The sequence below is a fragment of the Hypanus sabinus genome, chromosome 1 (genome assembly GCF_030144855.1).
Source record: "Hypanus sabinus isolate sHypSab1 chromosome 1, sHypSab1.hap1, whole genome shotgun sequence".
In the NCBI taxonomy this organism is placed as follows: Eukaryota; Metazoa; Chordata; class Chondrichthyes; order Myliobatiformes; family Dasyatidae; genus Hypanus; species Hypanus sabinus.
This window is the reverse complement of record NC_082706.1, coordinates 402295-421903: the sequence shown is the minus strand read 5'-3', so window position 1 is coordinate 421903 and position 19609 is coordinate 402295. Positions and strand designations below refer to the sequence as shown.

The 19609-nt window shown below is 41.5% G+C and overlaps 1 protein-coding gene and 1 long non-coding RNA gene across 3 annotated transcripts in view; one reads left to right on the top strand and one right to left on the bottom strand.

Annotated features, from left to right (window-relative positions):
- Positions 1-19609, bottom strand: part of LOC132387011 (uncharacterized) — a 609870-nt gene that overhangs the window by 216144 nt on the left and 374117 nt on the right. The window lies entirely within an intron of this gene.
- gmcl1 (germ cell-less, spermatogenesis associated) overlaps positions 1-19609 on the top strand; it is a 262908-nt gene that overhangs the window by 232822 nt on the left and 10477 nt on the right. The window lies entirely within an intron of this gene.

The following is a 19609-nucleotide window of genomic DNA, read 5'->3' as shown; positions in this document are numbered from 1 at the left end:
TTCTAAAGGATCAGCGTGTCAGAGATCATCTGTGTTAACACTGAAAGCAGGAACACAATTTGTAAATAATCAGCCTATCTAAAGCAGTGAAGCCCTTTAGAAGTTATTAGACTGACAGCTCCTAATTTCTTATTGTTTTGAATAATCCATGACATTAATACCATAAAGGTTATAATGTAGGGTAACATCATAGGTGGAAATGTACATAATTCACAACCAATGACATTGAGTTGATGTTTCACTTTAAGAGGCTGGTCTGACGTGATGACATAATTACGTAAAAGGTTTTAGCGCACTTTGTGTTCAGGTTTCAGAGTTCTGTAAATGTGTTACAGTCCTTTTCTTAAACATAAAACGCCTCAAGCAGATTTATTTGCAAAAACCTGTACTGGTAACCACAACACTCTAGGTTGATCCCAAAGTTATTGAACATGTCAGCCAACGCAGTTCCTTTGAGACGTACAAAAAAGCTGGATGAACTCAGCAGTTTCCTTTGAAACTGCCAGAGTTTTGGGAGCAAAATGCTATTGCTTGGTTTGTACAAGGCGAGGCCAAATTCGTACTGCAAAAAATCACCAACAACAACAGCAAATTTTTTAATGGTGGTAGTGTTGCTCAGTAATTCTACAGCTATGAAGTGGTGAGTCTACTAGGCCTGCATATAATAAATACTGGTCGCTGAAAGCTCTTCTTTTATAGACTTTAAGACTATCAGAGTTTGAACGTGCCAAACAGATGCACTGCTTGCTTGGCCTCGGTGATAGTACTAAACCTCTGGAGCTAATGGACTGCATATTGTCTCTCCTGGGAAATCACCGTCCTCATTCTGTTTCGGAAGAATTCTTCATGCAGCAAATACCTGATCCAGTTCGCATAGCCCTCGCTAATGCACCCGTGAAGGACAATAGGGAGCTTGCTAAAATGGCTGATAGTCTACACTCAGCCAGGCAGAGATGCATAATTCCTCATTTCCTGCCTCATTAAGTCTCAGCAAGGCCTCCAACATATGCACACAAATCAGAATCCTAACTAATGCTCTAAAACAGACTACATTGAGTCTGTGTTTTTATCATGCTCACTTTCGTATGGATACTAGAAAGTCCTCTCCGACTTGCAGCTTCAACAGAATCAGGTTTATTATCACCGGCATGTGACGTGAAATTTGTTAACTTAGCAGCAGCTATTCAATACAATACATAATCTGGCAGAGAGAGAAAAATAATAATAATAATAAATAAAATAAAACATAATAAATAAACAAGTAAATCAATTATGTATATTTAATAGATTATTAAAAATTGTGCAAAAACAGAAATACTGTAGATTTTAAAAAGTGAGGTAGTGTTCACGTGTTCAAAGTCCATTCAGGAACTGGATGGCAGAGGGGAAGAAACTGTTCCTGAATCGCTGAGTGTGTGCCTTCAAGCTTCTGTATCTCCTACCTGATGATAACAGTGAGAAAAGGGCATGCCCTGGGTGCTCGAGGTCTTTAATAATGGACACTGCCTTTCTGAGACACCGCTCCCTGAAGATATCCTGGGTACTTTGTAGGCTAGTGCCCAAGATGGAGCTGACTAGATTTACAATCTTATGCAGCTTCTTTCGATCCTGCGCAGTAGCCCCTCCATACCAGACAGTGATGCAGCCTGTCAGGATGCTCTCCACAGTACAACTATAAAAGTTTTTGAGTGTATTTGTTGACATGCCAAATCTCTTCCTAATAAAGTACCGTAGATTCCGGACTACAGAGCGCACCTGATTAAAAGCCGCACGCTCTAATTTTAGAAAGAAAATCAATTTTGTACTTGTACAGGCCGCACCGGATTTTAAGCCGCAGGTGTCCCACGTTGTAATATGAGATATTTACACAGAAAGATATTACACGTGAGGATTTTTTAACTTTTAATTAAATCCGTATGGTAACATAAACAAATATATATTGCAAATGCTTTTTTTCGAACAGTGCCTGTAACACAGCTACTTTTAAATATACATACGTATCGGTAACACACAAATTACGTTGCGTATACTTTTTTACTGAACAGTGCACGAACAACATTCCAATATCTCCTAATGACTGGTAAAAAAAATATATATACTGCAGCCTACCAGGAAAAGTTATTGATCGCCTTCTTCATCTTCCTCCTGCGCACTAAAACCATCAAAGTCCTCTTCTTCAGTGTCCGAATTGAATAAAACCTCAGGATCTCGTCACTCACTTCAGTCTCTTCGTTGTCGCTCTCACTTGAGCGCACGCGGTCCTCTTCATCACGCAGCAGTCCAGCCTTTCGAAACCCGCTGGTGATGGTGGATGTTGTGACACGGCTCCACGCATTTAGGATCCACTGGCAGACTTGAGTTAAAGATGCTCTTATACTTGTTTTGGTAAAGGATTTCTCGCCGCTCGTCATCCAAGCCTCCCACTCAACACGCAGCGCCACTTTAAATGCCCGGTTCACGCTGATGTCCAGTGGCTGCAAATACTTCGTGGTGCCCCCAGGAATCACAGCTGGAATTGAGTTTGTACTCTTGATGGCAGCTTTCACTAAACTTTCATTGTCAGCCGCTTAAAAAATCACCATCGGTGGAAGCTTTAGTCCGGATGCTGTGCAGCTCAGAACACAAGTAAAATGCGTTCTCTCATGGCCACTTGTTTTCAGTGTGATGGACGAGTCACCTTTTTTATTAACAGTCCGAGTGAGAGGTAGGTCAAACGTCAAAGGTACTTCATCCATATTTATGATATCATCTGGCCCGATGGAATTCTCCACTATCTTTGTTTGAGTGAATGTGCGGAAGTTAGCAAGCTTTTCCTTGTGGTCGGGAGGGAGCTGCTGACACAGAGTCGTGCGTACCCTGACGGACAGGCCTTTTCGTCTCATAAATCTAAAACACCATGATGGCCCACCTCTAAAATCTTCGATTTTCATTTTGGTGGCAATTGCTTTAGCCTTCAGTCTGATCTGCACGGTGGAAACACCGCGGCCGCCTGCTCTCTGTGTGTTAACCCAGTCTTCAAGAAAGTTTTCAAGTTCGGGCCATCTGCTATGATTACCTCTGAAAGCTTTTGTCGTCTTTTTGCATTGACTCAGTTCTTCATTCTGGCGTCTCCTCCGTCTCAACATCGATTCATTTATGCCAAGATTATGTGCAGCAGCTCGATTTCCTTCTTCAACCGCCAGATTGATTGCCTTTAACTTAAAAGCTGCATCATATGCTTTTCTTCGAGTGTTTTCCATGTTGATGAGGGTGAGTACAAATGACTGATTTACAATAATTTAATTGTGAAAGTGCGCTTGATTTATCGTACAATTTCATTGGACCTCTGTGAACTACTCATCAATTTTATTGGTCTACTGTTACGAGGCAAAATGTTTTTGGCAGCATGAAAAAAAACATGCATTAGCCGCACCGTAGTATAGGCCGCAGTGTTGCCGCAGTGTTCAAAGCGTGGGAAAAAAGTAGCGGCTTATAGTCCGGAATTTACGGTAAGCCACTGTCTTGCCTTCTTTATGACTACATCATTGTGTTGGGACCAGGTTAGATCCTCAGAAATCTTGAAATCCAGGAACTTGAAGCTGCTCACTCTGTCCACTTCTGATCCCTCTATGAGGATTGGTATGTGTTCCTTTGTCTTACCCTTCCTGAAGTCCACAATCAGCTCTTTCATCTTACTGACATTGAGTGCCAGATTGTTGCTGCGGCACCATTCCACTAGTTGTCATATCTCACTCCTGTATGCCCTCTCGTCACCACTTGAGATTCTACCAACAGTAGCTGTATCGTCAGGAAATTTGTAGATGGTATTTGAGCTATGCCTAGCCACAGAGTCTTGTGTATTAAGATAGTAGAACAGTGGGCTAAGCACACACCCCTGAAGTACGCCAGTGTTGATCGTCAGCGAAGAAGAGGATATGTTATCACCAAACCACACAGACTGTAGTCTTTCGGTGAGGAACCCAAGGATCCAATTGCAGAGGGAAGTACAGAGGCCCAGGTTCTGCAACTTCTCAATCAGGATTGTGGGAATGATGGTATTAAATGCTGAGCTATAGTCGATGAACAGCATCCTGACTTAGGTTTTTGTGTTGTCTAGGTGGTCTAAATCCGTGGAGGTTGCATCTGCCATTGACCTATTGTGACAATAGGCAAATTGCAATGGGTCCAGGTATATCCTTGCATGTCCGGGTATATCTAGAGAAGATAGGCACGTAGACGAAAATTCCTGGCCAGTGCATCAGGACATCGGAAGTCTCTGAGCACCCCTGTGAATGCCAGGGTCATCTACTGTTCATTATGGACAACCTTTCAATATAGTGTTTCCTGTGTGACATGGGTGCTTAGGTGAGTGTGCTGCTGGCATCGCCTATTGATGAGAAGGCAATGAGCGATGAAACCTTGCTGAAGGCAAGATCCAGATTTATGGAACACGACGGGTGACACTGCTTCAGTGAACAATGCTACACATGGAACTTCATCCTAGCTAAAGGGGCTAAACTTCTGCTCAATGCAGAATTCCTGTGTACCCAAGGACTGTTAGTTGATCTTAAGAACTGCTGGCTTTTGATGTCAAGGACTTTGGGCAGTTATCCTGTTCCCCCAGTAGGAACCCCACAATTCTGTCAAGTGCATGCAGCACTGCATGCAAGTTTACTCAACTGCTGTGCGAACTTCCAAATCTTACAGCCCTCATTCTCCACAACAGTCACAAAACATAGGGTTGAGTGCCACTTTCCCGCAACTGGCCTGCCAGACCATGTCTGTGCACGTAGACTGGACCCAGTCAAGCTGGCAACGTGAAGGGTGAACTTGCCAACAAGATTTGGCATAGTCCTGGGCTTTGCCCCTCCATATGGTGCCTATGTCCAATAGTGGTTGTTGCCCATGTGGTGATTACCAATGCCTTAACAGGGCCACCACCCTGATCCTTACCTGATCCCAGGTTGAGACACTAAACTGGAAAAAAGCCAAATTTGAAGAAATGAGACAGAATCTAAAAAGTGTGAATTGGGACAGGTTGTTCTCTGGCAAGGATGTGAGTGGTAAGTAGGAGGCCTTAAAAAGAAAAAGTTTGAGACTGCAGAGTTTCTATGTTCCTGTCAGGATTAAAGGCAAAGTGAGTGAGAATAAGGAAACTTTGTTTTCAAGGGATATTGGAAATCTGATAAAGAAGAAAAGAGAGATGTATGACAGGTGTAGGCAGCTTGGAGCATATACAGTGCTTGAGGAGTATAAAAAGTGCAAGAAAATACTTGAGACAAATCAGGAGGGCTAAAAGAAGACATGAGGTTGCTTTGGCAGTCAAAGTGAAGGATAATCCTAAGAGCTTCTATAGGTATATTAAGAGCAAAAGGATAGTAAGGGATAAAATTGGTCCTCTTGAAGATCAGAGTGGTCAGCTATGTATGGAACCAAAAAAAAAAATGGGGGAGATCTTAAATAGGTTTTTTGCATCTGTATTTACTAAGGAAACTGGCAATGGAAATAAGGCAATGGAGTAGTGAGGTCATGGAACCTATACAGATTAAAGAGGAGGAGGTGCTTGCTGTCTTGAGGCAAATCTGACTAGATAAATCCCTGGGACCTGACAGAGTATTCCCTCGGACCTTGAAGGAGACTAGTGTTGAAATTGCAAGGGCCTTGGCAGATATATTTAAAATGTCGGTACACATGGGTGGGGTGCCAGAGGATTGGGGGATAGCTCATGTTGTTCCGTTGTTTGAAAAAGGCTCTAAAAGTAATCCGGGAAATTATAGACCGGTAAGTTTGATGTCAGTAGTAGGTAAATTGTTGAAAGGAGTACTAAGAGATAGGATCTCCAAGTATTTGGATAGACAAGGACTTATTAGGGAGAGTCAACATGGCTTTGTGCGTGGTAGGTCATGATTAACCAATCTATTAGAGTTTTTCGAGGAGGTTACCAGGAAAGTGGATGAAGAGAAGGCAGTGGATGGGCTTCAGTAAGACCTTTGACAAGGTCCCACATGGGAGGTTAGTTAGGAAGATTCAGTAGCTAGGTATACATGGTGAGGTAGTAAATTGGATTAGATATTGGCTCAATGGGCGAAGCCAGAGAGTGGTAATGGAGGATTGCTTCTCTGAGTGGAGGCCTGTGACTAGTGTTTTGCCCCAGGGATCAGTGCTGGGTCCATTGTTATTTGTCATCTATATCAATGATCTGGATGATAACGTGGTAAATTGGATCAGCAAATTTGCTGATGATACAAAGATTGAAGGTGTAGTGGACAGTGACTAAGGTTTTCAAAGCTTGCAGAGGGCTTTGGACCAGCTGGAAAAATGGGCTGAAAAATGGCAGATGGAGTTTAATGCGGACAAGTGTGAGGTATTGCACTTTGGAGGGACAAACCAAGGTAGAACATACAAGGTAAATGGTAGGACACTGAGGAGTGCAGTAGAACAGAGGGATCTGGGAATACAGATTCATAATTCCCTAAAAGTGGCATCACAGGTAGATAGGGTAGTAAAGAGAGCTTTTGGCCTTTATAAATCCAAGTATTGAGTATAAGAGTTGGAATGTTATGGTGAGGTTGTACAAGTCATTGGTGAGGCCAAATTTGGAGTATTGTGTGCAGTTTTGGTCACCTAATTACAGGAAGGATATTAATAAGGTTGAATGAGTGTTGTCGGGACTTGAGAAACTTTATTCCCTGGACTGTAGAAGAATGAGGGGAGATTTGATAGAGGTGTATAAGATTATGATGTGTATAGATAGAGTGAATGCAAACAGGCTTTTTCCACTGAGGCTAGGGGAGAAAAAAACCAGAGGGCATGGGTTAAGGGTGAAAAGGGAAAAGTTTAAAGGGAACATTAGGGGGAGGTTCTTCACACAGAGAGTAGTGGGAATGTGGAATGAGCTGCCAGTTGAAGTGGTGAATGCAGGCTCACTTTTAACACTTAAGAAAGACTTGGAAAGGTACATAGATGAGAGGGGTATGGAGGGATATGGGCTAGGTGCAGGTCAGTAAGCCTAGGCAGAAAAATGGTTCGGCACAGCGAAGAAGGGCCAGAAGGCCTGTGTCTGTGCTGTAACGTTCTATGGTTCTATCCAAGACTTCGCAGCACATTTATCTGGAAAGTTAATTTTTTCCAAAGTCAGTTTAGTTAGGGACTACCATCAGGTGCCTGTGTGTTCACAGGATATTTCTAAAGCAACTGTAAAAACCCCATTTGGCCTCTTTGAATTTCTGTGCATGTCATTTGGGCTGGAAAATGCATAACTGACTTTTCAATGGATAATGTACTCTGTATTAAAAGCTCTTTTTTTTGTTTACCTGGATGATATACTTGTCAGTACATCTAAATCTGAACCCATATCCTATCTCCACACACTTTTCAAGTGCTTAAACCAATATGGGCTGATTATTAACACTGTTAAATGCCAATCTGGGTTGTCAAGCCATCGCATATCCACAGAAGGTGCAAAATCCCTCCCATCAAAAACAATCGCTATGATAGATTTCCCACTGTGCCGCAGAACTGAAAAAAACAGCAGGGGTTTTTAGGTACGGTTCATTTCTATCACCACTTCATTCCACAAGCTGCTGAACTTATGCTCCCTCTATATAGTGTGCTTAAAGATAATACCCCAATCAAGTGCTTGACTGACCAGCAGACATGACCAGAGCATTGATGATACCAAATGAGCTCTTTCTAGCACAACCCACAGACCTATGCACCTTTAACCATTATTGCTAGCTTTTCAGACTATGCTGTGTGCGAACAATTGGTTGGAGGCATGTGGCAGCCGCTCGCCTTCTTCAGCTGGCAGCTCATTTACTCCTGAAAGGAAGTATAGCACGCCTAAGCATGATCTTCTTGTTCTCTATTTGTCTGTCTGCTCTTTTTGTTTTCTTTTAAAGGGTCAGCATTTCAAAGCGTTTCTTGACCACAAACTCCCCATGCATGTGATCATCAAATAACAGACCCTTGCCATCAGCAACACCACCTAGCCTACATATCCAAGTTCACAACTGATATGCAACATATCAAGGGGAAAAATAATGCAGTGGCTGATTGCCTTTCATGGTCAGCCATACACATAGGGGGTGACTATGTTGGCATGGCACCCAACCAAGCTACTGACCCAGAAGTCCAAGCTTACCAAGCAGCAGTCGCGGGCTTGCGGTTAGCTGACATTAAGTTACATTACACAGCTGACATTACTCCTTTAAGGCTGCTCTAAGGGCTTCACTGACCGATGAATGTTGGCATGATCATGTCCTGCTGGGGCTCAGAACAGCTCCAAAAGGGAACCTACAGTCGTTCGCGGACATCTGGTATACGGACAGCATTACAAGTTACAGGTGATTTCATTCCTGATGGTACGATTCTGTGGTCGGCCTCCAAAGAGTGTTCCACCCTTCTCAGTAAATTCAATTCCTTTTCATCTATTCCTACCTCCCATCATGGTGTACAGCACTCTTGGGTTCCTGTTGACCTACTTACATTCTGTCTTGTTTGTTTTTGTCTGCCGTGATGCACACCATCATCCCTTTTGGCCCCTTAAGATGGCCCATTCTACATTTTGGAATGGGGAGAAAAGACTTTTATCGTAGGTAAGAAGGGTAAACCTGAATGTATTTCAGTAGGTTGCCTTAGACCAGCCCACCAAGATTTGGAGGATTCTGCTACCATGCACCTGGCATCACAACATGACCATGAGTGTCACGAGCCAGAGGTATCTGCTGTTCCTTCACTCATGTAACATAGGACACAAGCCGGGTGGCTCGTCTGAGCTCCAAACAGACTCACAATGCCAGTTTTTGTGAACTCTGGGGGTGGGGGGCTGTGTAGGCTAATGTAATTGGTTGGAAATGTAAATATTTCACAACCACCAACATTGAGTTGGGGTTTCATTTTAAGAGGCTAGTCTGACGTGATAATATAATTACGTTAAGGTTTTTAGTACACTCATGTCCAGGTTTAGGTGTTCAATAAATGTGTTATGGTTTTATCTTAAATATAAAATGCCTCATGCTGTTTTATTTGTGAAAACCTATAATAAAACATACGAACAGAATTAGACCATTTCGTGCATAGATCCTGCTCCACCATTCAATCATGGCTGATTTATTATCCCTATAAACTCCATTCTCCTGCCTTTTCCCTATATCTTTTGACACCGTTACTAATCAAGAAACTATTAAGCTCCACATTAAATATACCCAATAGCTTGGTTTATATAGCCACTACTGGCAATAAATTCCAAAATTCACCACCCTCTGGCTAAAGAAATCCTCCTCTTCTCTGATGTGAGAGCATCCTTAAGGAGGGTGAACACATGGAAAGGATCCAGCCCAGACTGACTAACTGGCTAAGTGCTAAAGACCCGTGCTGATCTACGGGCAGGAGTGTTCACTGATATCTTTAAACATACACTTCAGCAATCTGAGGTACCCACCTGCTTCAAACAGGTTTCAATTATACAGGTGCCTAAGAAAAAAAGCCATAATTTGCCTCAATGACTATTGTCCAGTAGCGCTTACATCCACTGGAATGAAGTGCTTTGACAGGATGGTCAAGAAACATATCAACTCCCACCTGAGAAGCAACTTGGATTTGCACCATTTTGCCTACCATCACAACAGCAGATGTAATTTCATTGGCTCTTCACTCAACCCTGGAACATCTGGTCCGCAAAGATGCATACATCAGGATGCACTTCATTGACTACAACTCAGCATTCAATGTTATCATCCCCTCAAAAGTAATCAATAAGCTGCAAGTCCTTGGTCTCAAAGCCTCCTTATGCAATTGATTTCCTCACATGCCACCCCTGTCAGTTTGGATTGGCAATAACATCTCCTTGACAATCTCCATCAGCACAGCTGCACAATGAGGCTGTGTGCTTAGCCCACTGCTCTACTACTTGCTTCATACTTGTGCCTGTGAGGCTAAACACAGCTCTAATGCTATATTTGTTTGTCAATGACACCACTCAAATGCTGAATCAAAGATGGTGATGAATCAGCATATATGTGGGGGATTGAAATCTGAATAAGTGCTGCTACAACAACTTCTCAATCAATGTCAGTGAGACCAAAGGCTGATTATTGACTTCAGGAGGAGAAAACCCAAGGTTCGTGAGCCAGTCCTCATTGAGGGAATCATAGGGAGAGAGATTCAACAACTTTAAATTACTTGTTTTTTTTTTCATTTTTGAGGATCTATCCTAGGTCAAGGATGCAAGTGTCATTATGAAAAAAGCACAGCAGCTCCTCTACTTTCTTAGAAGTTTACAAAGATTCAGCATGTCATCGAAAACTATGACAAACTTCTATAAATGTGCGGTGGAGAGTATATTGATTGGTTGCATCATGGCCTGGTACAGAAACACCAATGCCCTTGAACAGGAAAAGCCTCCAAAAAGTAGTGGATACAGTCCGGTCCATCACAGGTAAAAACCCTCCCAACCCTACACCAGAGATTACAACAGGAAATTGAAAACATGTGTCATAAAGGCAGTGTTATGATAGTCATGGGAGATTTCAACATGCACGTCAATTGGAAAAAATCAGGTTGGAAATTGATCTTGAGAGTGAGTTCGTTGAATGCCTACAAGATGGTTTTTTAAAGCAGTTTGTCGTTGACCCTACTAGGGGATCAGCTATACTAGAATGGGTGTTATATAATGAACCAGGTGATTAGGGAACTAAGGTAAAAGAACCCTAAGGAGGCATTGATCACAATATGATGGAGTTCAACTTGAAAATTTGATAGTGAGAAAGTGAAGTCTGATATAGCAGTATTTCAGTGGAGTAAAGGAAATTACAGTGGTATGAGAAAGGATTTGGCCGAAGTAAATTGGAGGGAGATGTTGGCAGGGATGACAACAAAGTGGCAATGGTGTGTGTTTCTGGGAAAAATGAGAAAGGTGTAGAATAGATAGATGTATTCCAAAAACAAATGGCAAAATAGTACAAATGTAGTTGACAAGTCAAAGCTAATGTAAAAGCAAAAGAGGGAATATAACAAAGCAAAAATTAGCAGGAAGACAGAGGATTGGGAAGCTTTTAAAAACCTACAGAGAGCAACTAAAAGAGTCATTAGGAAGGAAAAGATGAAATATGAAAGCAAGCTAGCAAACAATATCAAAGTGGATAGTGAAAGCCTTTTCAAATATGTAAAAAATAAAAGATGAGAGTGGATATAGGACCACTAGGAAATGAGGCTGGAGAAACAATAATGGGGGACAAGGAGATGGCAGATGTACCAAGTGAGTATTTTGCATCAGTCTTCACTGTGGAAGACATTAGCAGTGTGCCAGATGTTGAAGGGTGTGAGGGAAGAGAAGTGAGTGCAGTTACTATTACAAGGGAAAAGGTGCTCAAAAAGATGAAAGACGTAAGGGGACATAAGTCACACAGACCAGATGAGCTGCACCCTAGGATTCTGAAAAAGGTTGCGATAGAGACTGTGGAGGCATTAGTAATGATCTTTCAGAAGTCATTGGACTCTAGCATGGTCCCGGAGGATTGTAAAATTGCAAATATCACTCCATTTTTTGAGAAAGGAGAAAGCAGCATAAAGGAAAATATAGACCAGTTAGCCTGACCTCAGTGATTGGGAAGATGTTAGAGTTGATTGTTAAGGATGAGGTTATGGAGTAACTTGGTGAGACAAGACAAGATAGGACAAAGTCAGCATGGTTTGCTTAAGGGAATAATCTTGCCTGATGAACCTGTTGCAATTCTTTGAGGAGATTACTACAAGTAGGATAGAGGGGATGCTGTGGATATTGTATATTTGGACTTTGAGAAGACCCTTGCCACACATGTGACTGCTTACCAGATTAAGAGTCCATGGTACTGCAGGAAAGTTACTGGCATGGTTAGAGCTTTAGCTGATTGGTATGAGGCAGCAAGTGGGAATAAAAGGATCCTTTTCTGGTTGGCTGCCAGTGACTGGTGGTGTTACGCAGGGGTCGGTGTTGGAACTGCTTTTTATGCTGTATAGCAGTGATTTAGATGATGGTATAAATGGCTTTGTTGCCAAGTTTGCAGATCATATGAAGATTGGTTGAGGAAACAGGAAGGCTGCAGAAGGACTTGGAAAGATTAGAAGAATGGACAAGAAAGTGGCAAATGAAATATCATATTGGGAAATGATAGGTCATGCACTTTGGTAGAAGAAATAAATGTGCAGACTTCTTTCTAAATGGGGAGAAAATCCAAAATCTTACATGCAAAGGGACTTGGGAGTCCTTGGGAAGAACAAGCTAAAGTTTAACTTGCAGGTAGAGTCAGTGGTGAGGGAGGCAAATGCAATGTTAACATTCATTTCAAGAGATCTAAAATATAAGAGCAGGGATATGATGCTGTGGCTTTATAAGGCATTGGTGAGACCTCACCTTGGGTATTGTGAACAGCTTTCGGTTCATCATCTAAGAAAAGATGTTATGGCATTGGAGAGGGTTCAGAGGAGGTTCAGGGATAGTTCTAGGAATGAAAAGGTTATCATGAAAGGAACATTTGACCACTTTGAGTCTGTACTCGCAGGAATTTAGAAGGATTGGGTGGGGGGGGGTGGATCTCAATGAAACCTTTCAAATCTTGAAAGGCCTAAACAGAGTAGATGTGGAAAGGGTGTTTCCCATGGTATGGGAGTCTAGAACAAGAGAGCGCATCCTCAGGATAGAGGGGCATCCATTTAAGTAGGGATTCAGAGAAATTTCTGTAGCCAGGGTTGGTAAACATGGAATGTATTACCACAGGCAGCTGTGGAAGCCAGATCGTTGGGTGCATTTAAGGTAGAGCTTGACAGGTTCTTGATTGGACGCGGCATCAAAGGTTATGGGGAGAAGGTCAGGGAGTGGGGCTGAGGAGGGGGAAGAAATAATCAGCCATGATTGAATGGCGGAGAAAACTCAATGGATCAAAAGGCCTAATTCTGCTCCTATGTCTTATGATATTACATGGAATGCTGTTGCAGGAAAGCAGCATCCATCGTCAAGGACACCATCCATCCAGGCCATGCTCTCTTTTCACTGCTGCCATCAAGTAGAAGGTACAGGAGCCTCAGGACCCACACAACCTGGATCAGGGACAGTTATTACTGCTCAACCATCAGTGTCTTGATTCAGAGCGGATAACTTCAGTTAACTCCTCTCTCCCCATCACTAACTGTAACCACAACCTATGGACTCTTTATCTCATGTTCTTGATATATATATTGCTTATTTATTTATTTATTATTATTATTATTATTTCCTGTTTTCTATCTTTTTGTATTTGCACAGTTTGTTGTCTTTTGCTTATTGGTTCTTTGTCCTTCCTGTTGGATGCGGTCTTTCATCAATTCTACTGTTTTTCTTATATTTACTGTGAGTGCCCACAAGGAAATGAATTTCAGGGTTGTATATACTGACGTAAGTGTACTTTGATAATAAATTTGCTTTGAACTTTGAAAGGGATATCTTTTTATTTCAAGGCTGTGCCCTCTGGTCCTAGATCTCCCACTGTAGAAAACATACTCTCCACATTCACTCTATCTGAGCCTTTTAATATTTGATAAGTTTCAATATGATTAACCCTCATTCTTCTAAACAACAGTGAGTATAGCCCCAGAGAAATCAAATGATCCTCATACATTAAACATTTCATTTCAGGAATCATTCTCATAGCCCACTTCTGAATTCTCTCCAATGCCAGCGCATCCTTTCTCAGAGAGGGGCTCAAAACTGCTGACAGTACTCCAAGTGTGGTCTGTCCAATGCTTGATAAATGAATGCTAACATTGTATTTGCCTTTCTTGCCACCTGCTCAGTCTTAGACTACACTCTTTCAAAGTCTCTAAAATATTTCTTCCTTCCCACATTTTTGCTCCTTATTATTCTATTTTTCAATACTTCCTTCCTGTGCCCAAATCCCTCTCCCAAGTCCCTAATCCCACTCTCTGCTCCCTGCACCATGTCCCTGATGCTGAGATCCAAACTGTTGCATGTCTATCTACAAGGCTTTGCCTTACATCTACCCACACAGTTGTGTTTGGATCACTGACCTTGCCCACCATTGTCCTTCCTGAAATCTCTTCAATTGCTTCAAGTGCTAGTGAACTTGGCAAATACAAATCATGATGGAAGCCATCATGCACAAACTTTTTATTGTGCTTTTAATAGTGTAGATCAATTCTTAGGTCTCCATGTGTTGTTTAAATGCTTGACTTCACAATGCTGACTTTATTATTTTACAAACGTTTGTAGATGAAGAAGTGTAATCCCTGGTATAAATAATCCAAACATCTTTAATCTTATTTTGTCGCAGTAACCTTCAGTCATTTCTGACCAACAGTGAAAGCTGTGAAACATCATCAAGCCGGGATGATTAGAATCTTGATTAAAATGTTCGGATTTCTTATCATTCTGTCTAGAAGGTTTGGACAAGGGAGGTGCAGGGGTGCTTACAGGACAGTTTTGAATCAGTGAATTAGACTGTATTCAGGGATTCATCTTTGAGTCTGAATGAGTACACTATAGCTGTCACTGACTTCATTAAAACCTTTGTGAATGAGTGTATGTGCCTATGAGAACTTACTGTATGTACCCAAATCAAAAGCCATTGATGAACCAGGAGGTTCGTAGTCTGCTTAGGGCTAGATCAGTGGCATTCAAGTCTGGCAACTCAGGCCTACACAAGAAAACTAAGTACGACTTGTGGAGGGCTATTTCAAGAGCTAAGGAACAATTCTGAGTGAGGTTGGAGGCAACATCGGATGCACACCAATCCTGGCAGGATTTGCACACCGTTACTTCCTACAAAACAAAACCTAACTTCATGAATGGCAGTGATGCTTTACTACCAGATGAGCTCGATGCCTTGTACACTCACTTTAAAATGAACAATAAAACTAGTTATGAGGATCCCTGCAGCACCTGGTGACTCTGTGATCTCTTTCTCAGAGATTGACTTCAGGCTATCTTTAAGGAGGATGAACCCTCGCAAGGTGACAAGCCTCAACAAGTATCTTGTAAAGGTTTTCAGAGCTGTGCCAACCAACTGACAGGGGTGTTCCAAGACATTTTCAATCTCTCATTGTTACAGTCAGAAGTTCCCACCTGCTTCAAAAGGGCAACAATTATACCAGTGCCCAAGAAGAACAGGGTGAGCTGGCTTAATGACTATCATCCAGTATCAGTCACATCTACAGTGATGAAGTGCTTTGAGAGGTTGATCATGGATAGAATCGATTCCTACCTCAGCAAGGATCTGGACCCACTGCAATTTGCCTATTGTCATGTTAGGCCTATGGTGGAGACAATCTCATTGGCTCTCCACGTACCCTTGGATCAACTGGACAAAACAATTTCCTATGTCAGAATGCTGTTTATTCACTACAGCTCAGTGTTTTAACACCAACTTTCCTACAGTTCTCATCAAAAAGTTTGAGAACCTGGGCCTTTGTACCTCCTTCTGTAAGTAGATCCTCAACTTCCTAACTGGAAGACGACAATCAGTGCAGATTGGAAATAACATCACCTCACTGACAATCAACACTGGCGCACCTCAGGGATGTGTGCATAGCCCACTGTTCTAGTCTCTGTTCCCATGACTGTGTGGCTAGGCACAATTCAAACAACATCTATAGATTTGCTGGTGATACAACAATTTTTGGCAGAATTTTGGATGGTGACAGGAGGGCATACAGTAGCGAGACATATCAGCTAGTTGAGTGATGTTGCAGCAACATCCTTGCATTCAATGTTCATAAGACCAAACAACTGAATGTGAACTTAAGGAAGTGTAAGACAAGGGAACAGACAGACACCAGTCCTCATCAAGGGATCACGAGTGGAAAGGGTAAACATTTTCAAGTTCTTGGGTGTCAATATCTCTGAGGACATAACTAGGACCCAACATATTGATGCAGCTTCAAAAAAGACACAATGACAGTTATATTTCATTAGGAGTTTGAGAAAATTTGGTATAAGACCATAAGATATAGGAGTAGAGATTTCATATGTCACCCAAAACACACAGATTTCTACCAATGTACCATCGAGAGTATTCTAACTTGCTGCATCACCATAAGGTTTGGGGAGGGCTACTAGACAGGATTGAAGTAAGCTGCAGAAACTTAGTTAGCTCCATCATCATAGGCACTAGCCTCCATTGTATCCAGGACCTTTTCAAGGAGCGTTGCCTCACAAAGGCACATCATCATTAAGGACCCCCATCACCCAGGACATGCCCTCTTCTCATTGCTTCCATCAGGAAGGAGGTACAGAAGCCTGAAGGCATACACTCATTGATTCAGGAACAGCTTCTTCCCTTCTGCCATCCAATTTCTGAAAGGACATTGAACAGTACCTGACTTTTTTTTCTGTTGTTATGTATTACATTGTATGTTGCCGTAATGTTAAATTTCACGACCTATGCTCATGATATTAAACCTAATTCTGATTCTTCACAGTGTGGCTATATACTTATTGCATCAGCAGCACGTTGAAGTTAACAGTAAAATATTCCAGCATAATTCAGCTGTAAAAATGGTATCCTGGGAAACACTTGGTTGCAGACAAACAAACTAACCAACTTGAAGTCTAGGAATCACTTGTTGTTTTCAACCTATATTTCTTATCGAATCAAAGCTGACATTTCTAATTAGGATTATTAGTGCTCTGAAAGTAGAATTGATCCTCAGAAGTAGATAAGACAATGATTATTCACATAATTTTTTCAGTGAGAATTAAGACACTTTAATGGGGGAAAAAAGCTTGGACAAATAGATTATTTGATAGCTGGATGTGGAATTCGATTAAACAGTGTATATAATAAGCTTGGTTAATATTGCGAAAAGCCAAAGGTGTACTCGATTGAGAATTGCTTCAGTGGTTGAAGCAGGATTAAACCCTCGAGCCTCCAGGTTGTTTACCTGTTCAATAGAATCATGGCTGATCTAAATCTAACCTCAGTCTACATACCTATCTACCCACAGTAACCTTCAGCCAGTTGCTTTTCGAGCATTTACCTATCTCTCCCAAAAGTATTCAAAGACTTAACTTCCATTTTGGTGGGACTTCCAAAGACTTACAACTCTGCGATGATGAAATTCATCTTATTTCTGACTCAACTGGACAAATTACTTCTAAGTAGTAATCCTTAATTATAGATTGTTCTACAAGTAGAATCATCCACCAGGATCTCAATCCAAGGTATCGACTGTCCAATTCTCTCCCTAAATGCTGCTTGACCTGCTGAGCTCCTCAAGCATTTTGTGAGTTGCTCCAGATTTCCAGAATCTGCAGTGTTCTTTGTGTCCTCTCAGGATTTTATATGCTTCATTTAAATATCCTGATATTCTTAGAATCATAGAACACTACACCACAGAAAGAGGCCCTTTGGCCTATCTAGTCCATGCCAGAACAATTTATGTTGACTACTATTGACCTGTAAAGGAACCATAGCCCTCCATAGACTTCCCATCCATGTGTACCATTCCAAATTTCTCTTAAATATTGAAAGTGAACTACACCCACCATTTCTGCTGGCAGCTCATTCCACACTCACCACCCTCTAAGTTAAGGATCTCCCCTCGTGTTCCCCTTAAACGTTTCATCGTTCACTCTTAATCCATGATTTTTAGTTTATAATCTCAGTCAACCTCAGTAGGAAAAGCCTGCCCTATCTATACCCCCCATAATTTTTTTAATACCTCTGTCAAATTTCCCCGCATTTTCCTACACTCCAAGATAATTCCTAACCTACTCAACCTTTCTATGTAACTCAGGTCCATAAGTCCTAGCAACATCCTTGTAAATTTTTTCTGCACTCTTTCCATCTTATTGATATCTTTCCAACAGGTAGGTGACCAAAGCTGCACACAATATTCCAAATTAGGCCACACCAACATCTTATACAACTTCAAAATAACATCTCAACTCTTGTACTTAATACTTTGATTTATGAAGGTTAATGTGCCAAAAATCCTCCTTACAACCCTATCTACCTGTGACACTTCTTTCAAGGAATTATGGATCTGATTCCCAAATCTCTCTGTTTTGCTGCATTCTTCGGTGTCCTACCTTTCCCTGTGTAAGTCCTACCTTGGTTTGTCCTCCCAAAGTACAACACCTCACATTAAATTCCATCTGCCATTTTTCAGCCTATTTTTCCAGCTGGTCAAGCTTTGATAACCTTCATCACTGTCCAGTACACCCCCAGTTTATTTTGCTGATCCATTCCCTGTGGCACACCACTAGTCACAGTTTTCCAGTCAGAAAGCATCTACTACCACTCTCTGGCTTCTCCCATGAAGTCATTGTCTAATCCAATTTACTAACTCATCTTGAATGCCAAACAGCTAAACCTTCTTGACCACCCTCCCACATGGAACCATGTCAAATGCCTTGCTAAAGTCTATGTAGACAATATCCACTGCCTTGCCTTCATCACCTTTCCTGATAACTTCCTTGAAAAACTGTAAGATCTGCCATGTACAAAGCCAATGTTCCACTTTTCAATCTTCTAATCAAGACTATCCTGTCCATCCATTCCTCCTAAAGCAAATTGCCCATTCCTGGTAACTATTAATTAAACCATTGCAGAACAACATTTATATTTTTTATATAAGAAGACCAGTATCATGTGCAATACTCCAGATTTGTTCTCACCAGTGTCCTTTACATCTATTTTTATTGTCTTTTTCCATAGCAATAAACAATAGTATTCTGTAACTCTAACAGTTCTAACACTAAATCTGTCTTCTGGTATTGTTTTCTTTTGTAGTACCTCAATGTACTGCGATACTGAAATTATCTGTATAAATGTCATGCAAAACTAAAGTTTTTCACTGTACCTCAGTATATGTGACAATAATAAACCAGTCTATCCTTAATCCCCCAACTTCCACATTATTCTCCATGGTGAATATCACTGAGATGAACTCATTCAGGATCTCGCTTATATCCCCTCACTCATTCCCTCCTTAGCTACCATCTTATATTTTAAAAAAAGTTAGCATTCTCTAATCTTCCATGGCAAGGTCATTTCATTGCCCCCTATTACCCTCCCCATGACTTTGTTGTTTTCTTCTCTATCCCATCAAATGACCTGAACAGAACCAAGTTCCTATACCTGACATACGTTCCCTTCTTTTCCATGATCAAACCTGCAAAATCTTTTGTTAACCAAGGTTTCCTTGATAATCATACAGCCAGATTGGAGGAGATCCAGGTTACTTCTCAAGCAGGGAATTAATATGCTTCATGACCAACCTCTCAAAGCGCTTCATCAAAGTGAATGTAAATGCGATTGGACATTAGTCATTGAAGCAGGTTGTCACATTTTTCTTAGGCACCACTATGATTGAAGCCTGCTTGAAGCAGGTAGGTACCTCAGATTGCCAAAGCAAAAGTTTGTAAGTCTCCATAAGCACTCCAACGTAGGTTAGCACAATGCTTATTAGTACAGGTCATCAGTACTCGGGCTGGTATGCTGTCTAGGCTAAATGCTTTCTGTGAATACACCCTCCAGAAAGATGCTTTCACATTAGCCTCAGAGAATGAAATCACAGGGTCATCAGGGGCTGTGGAGATCCATGAAGGAGTCTTCATGTTCTGTCAGTCAAAGTGAACAAAAAGTGATTAAGCTCA